The sequence below is a fragment of the Diceros bicornis genome, chromosome 5, assembly GCF_020826845.1.
Source record: "Diceros bicornis minor isolate mBicDic1 chromosome 5, mDicBic1.mat.cur, whole genome shotgun sequence".
In the NCBI taxonomy this organism is placed as follows: domain Eukaryota; kingdom Metazoa; phylum Chordata; class Mammalia; order Perissodactyla; family Rhinocerotidae; genus Diceros; species Diceros bicornis.
This window is the reverse complement of record NC_080744.1, coordinates 23,311,669-23,319,492: the sequence shown is the minus strand read 5'-3', so window position 1 is coordinate 23,319,492 and position 7,824 is coordinate 23,311,669. Positions and strand designations below refer to the sequence as shown.

The window sequence follows — 7,824 nt, the reverse complement described above, 5'->3', positions numbered from 1 at the left end:
TGTAAGATCATGCGAAATGATACAAGCAGAGTTCAGTTTCATAAACAATGGCAGTTGTGGTGTTTATTGGAATTGGATACTCTTCCATTCTTATCGAGTTTTCTCTGGATCTGGGGCACTGAGGACTCTGAGAACATAGCATAGAGATCCATGGAATGCAGACTGAGGTCACTCTGACACTGGGTCATTAAGCATTTGTCATTCTCACCATTGTATTTCTAGGGCCTTGCACCAGGCCCGACAGTTGATTGACCCTCACTAACCATGTGTGTATTGATCGATGGCAGGAGCAGAGCCAATCTGCCAGCTGTGACCAGAAGGGATGGGCTGAAATGTCCTGTTGCTGCTGAGAGACTGGGCAGTGCGTGGACCCTGAGGCTGGGGCTGATGCTGCCACCTTGACCTCCAGGGCTCAGCACAGAGCCCAGCCAGGTGTCCAGTCAGCCAGAAGTTTTGTCACCACAAGGAGGAGCCCTATTGTCACCCACTGTGTATACAACAGGCGGCTGTGGGAAAGTGGGCCAGGGTTGTGTGGTGATTCCCTAAGGAAGGTATTCCTGGTGGGACAACTGGTCTCCTAGGCCCCCAGGTGTCCCTTAGCCCAGCTCACTGCCACTATTCCTGTGCGCTTCCTCATGCCAATCACCTGGGCCTTTCAGGGGCATTCCCTTCAGAGAGAGATTCCCTTTGGAGCCCAGACTCACCCACGTCAGAGGGTCAGGGCCCTGGTGTGTGTGTGATTGAGATAGGGAATGCCTATCCACATCCTGGGCATCCCTCTCAGTCCTGACTGCTGTCTCCAGCTCTACCCCAGTGCTCCAATGTCCTCCTGGAGCATCAGGAACAAGGTCCATAGACTGGATGGGGGACCCTGTGGACCCTGGTAATCCAGTTCTGTAGACTGCGGGTATATTCTTCCCCAGATGCCCCTAGGACTTTTTGCCTCTGGGTCACTGCTGGGCATACATTTGTCACCTTAGCCTTGAACAGCCTTCTCCTTTAGACCTCACACACAGTTGATCAGAGCTGCTGTAGTAATACTAGTCTGTGCCTCAGTTGTACCTCCATTTCCATTTCCTGGACTGTGTCTGAGAGTTGCCATCATCCAGGTATCCCCAGCCTGCCTCTCTGCACATCTTCCCCTGTGTCACCCAGTCCTAGCTCTCATGGAAGACAAAGAACCTCAAAGCAGAAGTCATTTGGTCTTGTGTTCCAGAAGGCTGGAAGAGGCAAAAGATGATAAATTCTCTCTTGCTCCTCTTGGGAACCCGAGCCAGAGAAGATCTGTTTTCTGAACACTTTCTGCAGAAGCTGTAGCACCCACCTGGGTGGCCCAGGACCCAGCAGATGATTCAGGTGGAGGAGAGGGGGAGGGTCAGGCCCAATCATCTGCAGAACCAGAAAGGCAGACATGAGGCTTTTGTGGGTGTATTTGGTCCCTGTCTTTTGTCTCCATCAGGATGTAGGTGGCTCTGCACACAGGGATTTACTGCTGGGTGGTTTCCTCCCCTGTGATGTTGTGGGCACCGTGGGTGACATCTGTTTGTGGTAGAAAAGGTGAAGAGGGTTTAATTCATCTTGGCTTTTGTTAGTCATTCTGGTCTCTCCTTGCCCTGGGAATTGGGGTCTCAGTGACCGTGGTCATGCCAGCAAAGACCTTCACTCTCCAGTGGGAACACCAGGAGGTGGGGCTCATCCAGGCCATATTAGAGGCTGGTTACCACTGAAACCCATTCTGATTGTCAAAGTTGTAATAGTACGTTCAAAATCAACACTGTAAATTCCTGGATTGCTGAAATGGTTTAGTAATTTGCTGTACATCATGCAGTGGATCATAATGTAGTCTTGGAAAATTGTACTTCTGAAAATTCAGTGGAAACTTGAAAATGAAATTGTGATAGGATATCAGTCTAACGGAGTTCTTAGTTGATCTGTGGATCATGCCACCTAAAATCTTGATCATTTGTAATTTATTTAGCAGATTTCATGTACTTCTGATAGTGTTTTCACATTTCTGTAATAGAGACATTTCCTATGAGGCATTGGGACTGGCCTGTGCTGCCTGCTGTGCTTCCCCTCAAAGTTCAGTGTGGTTTCTCTTGGGGCACCCACCTTTTCCCAGACAAACTCAGACACAATTATCAAGATCACCACCCCTCACCTTTGTGATTCTGCTATAATTATGATGAATGGTCAGTGTCTAGTTTCTCCTGACTCTAATCAGTCCGTGGAGCAGAAGACCCAGGCCTCTGCAGACCACAAGTCTGCCTTAGTTCCCAGTGAGGTTAGTAAGAATACCCTTGTCATGGTTTTACAACTTCCCAGTCAAGTGAGTGGGGCCTTTAATGCACAGAGTCTGCACCTGGAGAAAGAGAGGGGGAGGAATTGTGTCCTTTTGCACTAGAATTCAGTGTGCAAAACACTTTCTTGCTAAAGCTTTGCTGCTGAGGTTTCCTTAATCATGAAGAGAGCAGAGCTGTGGGAGGTGGTGGGGCTGGACTCTGGGATGGTCATGAGAGAATTGTCTCCTGAGGTGACCGCCGTGAGATCTGTGGAAATCTTTTCAGCAGGGCAGCTGGAGGCAGAGAGCTGCCTTGGAAGCACTGACATGGAGGTGAGACATGTCTGTCCTGGGTGTTTCCTGGGGACTGAGTCCTGAGATGAGGCAGTGCTCTGGGGCTCTTAGTGAATGTCCCAGAGAGGAAGGGCTGAATGGGGGACTCTTCCACTGCTCTCCTCCCCCTCTCCACCATCAAGTGTTCTTTCCATTTGCCAATGCAAACATTGAATAATGAGACTGTTATCTTCCCAAGCATGCAAGTAGTAGATAATTCCTTTGGGTAGATGGTAGCAAATATAGAGAGTGACTGAGCATTGTCAAAGATGTATTGTTGATTAAAATTTTGTTGATAAATGGCTTACACTGAATATTAGGCTAATGACTTTCTGATAAGAAATACCCTTAAAATAATGGTCAAATTTACCAGAGGATTTCTGTATGTAGCCAGTAAGATTTAATAAAATATCAGCTCAGTGATTATTCCATCTAAGGTCATGGAAACTGTAAAACATCAGATGGTAAATGTCACAGTGCAAAGAGTAATTAACATTTTGGTGGAGGTAGAAAACTTCCCAGCTCATTCTGTACAGTTATCTTAAGAAGGTAATTAGAGCATGATTTTTAATTCAATGACTTCAGTAATCTTTTAATGTAATATAATATTGCTGTAGACAGTCATGGGCTAATCTTTAGGGTAAAGGTCATGTTCCTTTAGTCAACATCTGATGTGGAGTTTTGTATAACTTCAGAGTATCAAAACAAGCAGCAGACCCTCCTCACGTTGAAAATGAGAACATTGGTCTATAGGAGAGTGGGGGTTGGTGTGGTGAAGGGTTTAGGAGAAGGATTCTGGCTGTGATGGACACGTGGTTTGCTGCCATCTCTTGGCCATTGTGAATAGTGCTGTTGTGAACATGGGGGGTTTTTTAGCTATTTTTAAGCAAGCAAGTCTTTGTTTTTTTCTTCTAGTACCTGTATTGTTTAATTTCTTACATTTATATCTCTGATCCCTTTAAGGGTTATTTTAGATTATGGTGTTGAGGAGTGGATCCAATTTTCTCTTTTTCCCCAAATAAGTACCTAGTCGTTCTAACACTATCTATCAAAACTTTATAGTTTCCCAGTCATTTGAGACGCCACTTTCACCATGTATTAAAAGGGCCTCGTATGGAATTTCAATTCTGTCCTTTGGTCTGCCTCTCCTACACACACCAATGGCACATGGTTTTAGAGTGTACAGTTGCCCCTCAGGATCTGAGAGTGATTGGTTCAAGGACCCCATGGATATCCAAATCCCCAGATGTTGAAGTCCCTTGTATAAAATGACAAAGTATTTGCATATAACCTACACATATCATCCCGTACACTTTATTATCTCTAGAATGCTTATAATACCTAATACAATGTAAATGCTGTAGTTGTTCATACTGTAGTTATACTGTATTGTTTAGGGAATAATGACAAGAAAAAAAAGTCTGTTCACGTTCAGTACAACGCAACCATCATAGGCTTCTTGATCTGCATTAGTTGAATCTGCGGGGATACGGAAGGCAGATGGTACTTTAATATCTAGTGGGGGTCTTTGGTAGGGGGAGAGTAGAGAGTCTTACCCTGAGGAGAGACACATCGATTCATCACTCCCCAAGGCTCTAGCAGGACAGGAGAGGGGGCAATGGATGGCTTGGAAGAGGGAACAAGCTCATCCTGATCTCCAGGACAGTGTGGGCGATTCATTGTCCTGAGGAAGAGACCCCATTTTCCTGGATTTGCTTAGCTTTAGTTCTGGCATACATGTGTTGTGTACTGAATGAAGCTGAATGAACAAATGAGAAATTGGATATTTCCACTCTAGACGTGGACATTTATTCAGGCTCTGAGAACCCCCCTGGAGCTTGTCTCTGCCCCAGAGAAGAAGAGTGAGTCACAGTGGGGTCTCAGTCTAACCCTGCTGTTTGAAGTGTCTCATTGTTCTCCTTATCCAGGGCAGGAAGCTGGAAACCCTGGTGAAGACTGCTGGAGGGGTTTCAACCCATTTCCATAGGAGATGATGCCCTGGGCCTCATTGTGACAAACCAGGGGGCCTCCAGTGTCCCCTGTGGGTGAAGAGAGGAAGGACACGAAGTCAGGCCTCCTCACTCCTGCTGCCCTAAGACCCGGCCCTCAGAGAAGGCAGGGACAGGTGGGCTCCTTCAGTGGTGGGGTGTGTGAGAAGGGAGGGTGGTGGGGATGCAGAAGTCAAGCTTCTGGATCTTTCCATCACTGGGCTTCAGTCCTGACTGTAGTTATTGTCTCTAGCTCATTCAAGTCAGGGTACCTTCTCCTTCCCCAGGACAAGACGGCATGTGTGTACATTGTGTGTCCGGTGCTCCTTCTCTGCCCCAGAGACCAGACTGATGGGAGACAGCCCCCACCTCACTCAGGTCTGGGCCCCAGACGGAGGCCATGGAGTGTAGTCTGTTCCCCCAGCTCAGTTCTGCCCAAGCGCCTCTGTTTGGGCATCATTGGTAGATGCCCGTAGCCTTACCATGAAGGGGGACATCCCCTCCGTTGGGTCCTCACACAAATCTGCGTTCGGCGGGTGTAGAAATGGAAGTGATTGCTGCACTCCTGATCCCTCTGCACTCTCAGCCGCACGTCCTAGAGTGTGTCTGTCCTCCCATCCAGGCCCACCAGATCCCAGCCCGCCACGGTGCATGTGTCCCCAGGCTTCAGCCTGGTCTGGGTCTGAGGCAGAGCCACTGGCCTCATGACTCAGTTCCGTGTGGCTCTCTTATTCAGCTGGCAGGAAGAGTCCAGGCGCTCAAGGAGTCCTGTGCAGAGCCCACCCCTTGCCCTCACCACTACCTGGCACTCTGCCCCTGCTTCTGCCTCCACAGTCCCACTACATGGTGAAGCCCCAGCACTGGGAGAAAGTCAGCTGGGCTGGAGAATCAGGGGGTCAGGTAGGAGGTACTCGCAGTAACATGATCTCATTCAGGTGGTTCTGCTGATTATATTCAGGGTGGGGGAAGGCTCTGAGCACAGATATGTGCTGCTGAGTGCTTTCCAGTCTCCCGATGTTGTGGGCCCACAGGAGGACACAAATAGGGCAGAAAAGGAGAGGAGGCATGGAGGTAGGTGTGAGCCACAGCAACTATGTTCCACCAGCTCTGCAGGGCAGGGGGACAGCCCAGGGTGGTGAGACTGCAGCTGAGGGAATTGAGGGGATGGGGGCTCTGGGGCTCTGTCTGTGCCCTCTGCTTCTCCAAAGCCCCGAGCTGGGGATGGTGGGGGACGCAGTGACCTGAGTTTTACTTCCCCTAGAATAAATTGAGAGAGAGCTTGAATTCACATTTTGAGCCCCAATGCGTGTCTTCTGTTTCCTCCTCTTGCTCTTTTTGATCATGCCCTTCTTTTCTCCTCATTTACACTGGCCTGTTCCCAGCCCCCAGACCTCCCTGGGCTCTTTCTCACCCCTTCGTTGCTAGAGCCCAGCTTTCAGATGGCCCCTCTTATGACCCTTCTGGGCCTGTGTTACTGGTCGCCCAGGAAGCTCCTTAGTTCCTCACCTTCTCCAGCAGTGGGCTGCTGTCAGCACAAAGTCTTTTCACACCAGGAACCCCCACCCATGCCCACACCCACTGGAGTCTGGGTCTGAAGATATGCCGTGTAGGGGTGGGAATGGGGCCTGGTCTCTTAGTCTCCAATGATTGGCCCTGGAATGAAGCATTCGGTACTTATCTCTGTGCTCGTGGACCCCGTGTGTTATGTACAAGGTTGGTGGCTCCAGAAAGGCTAGAAGATGGGGAGACAGGAGACATGATGCAGAGGAAAGAGGAGTTGGTGGTGAGAGTTGGGGTCTGCACCACACATTGAAGGGGGCACTCCAGGGTTCTTCAGGAAACTCTGCTGACTCCCCATCCCAGACCTCAGCCGCCTCCTATCTCCCCCAAATGGGGATAAGATCCTTGCTCTAGGCATGGTTGGCTTCAGCCTCCCATATTGAGGAGAGATGGTCTGCTGTTGGATGGGGGCCTGCTGGAGCGGCCTCTCCTTGAAGTCCCTGGTACTTTCTTCCTCAGGGAGCTTCCCAGAGCCCTCTGAATCCAGCTCTGACCAACTGGTGACCAGCATGGGATTGTTTTAAGATTCTAGATGTGAACTGATGGCACTGTTATTGCTGTTTCCTTATATCCTAGACTCTGACACATGCACAGGAGAAAGAACTTAGAGAGCACATTTATATAGCATGTGCTAGGTGCCAGGGCCAATTCCAAGAGTTTTATGGACACTAACTAATTTAACTCTCATAGCAACTCTGTGAGGCAGACATTGAAATTATTCCTATTTTATGGTTGAGGAATGTGAGGAATTGTGAATTCAAATAACTTGCCCAGTGATCCTGAGTTCAGAAGTGCCAGGCAGTCTGGCTCCAGGGTCTATGAGAGGGGTCGCGCCTCTGAGGTTGGGGACGGTCACTCACCTCCTCCAGCCCTGGGGGGTGGGAGAAAGGCCACCAGGAGCAGGAGCGGCTGCATCTTCCTAGGAAGGCTGCCCAGTGAGTTGCTGCTGGTGCTTCCTCCTGCCAGACTTTTAGCCCCTGAGAGAGGAAGGAAGGGTGGGGTGGGGGTCAGAAGTCACAGTCCCATTCTCCTGCTGGTGGGCTAGGGTTTGTCACCCAAGCTGTCCGGGAGGCTTGCCCACCAACTGTCAGTGATCTGGGGAAGAGAGAGACACCCCAGCCACACTGCGATTCCCTCACAACTGCAGAGTCAGTGCTGGCAGCAGAAATGGGGACCCAGGGCCACAGGAGGGGACGTGGGGCCTGTGTCCCAGAACTCTAAACCCACAAATTCAATAATTTCCCAACAATGCATGAAAGCTGGTGGCTGCCTATGTCCTCTTTCTCTTGTGTCTCCAAGATTAGAGCTTCAGTCCTTTGGAATTTCACTTTCTCTGAGTGATTATGTGTCCTGGTTTCCTTATTCATTTGTACATGTTAAGAGATGGACAAGGGTGAATGAAACACAGGTGTGGTGTGAGGTGGGATGTGGTGGGGACACCAGGAGAAAGCTGAAGTAGACAAAAGAGGAAAGGAGAAGCCTGCCTGTCTTCACCCTTGGACCCCTGGCCACCCTGCTGAGACCCTGGCTCCTCCCACCTTATTTATTTATTTATATTTTATTGAAGTCACATTGGTTTATAACATTATGTAAGTTTCAGGTGTACGTCATTATATTCCAGCTTCTGTATAGTCTGCATTGTGTTCACCACCAAAAGTCTAG

General features: G+C 49.2%; 1 pseudogene; it reads right to left on the bottom strand.

Annotated features, from left to right (window-relative positions):
- Positions 1-4,499: 4,499 nt before the first annotated feature.
- LOC131405276 (cathepsin G-like) lies at positions 4,500-7,077 on the bottom strand (annotated as a pseudogene).
- Between the last annotated feature and the right edge of the window lie 747 nt (positions 7,078-7,824).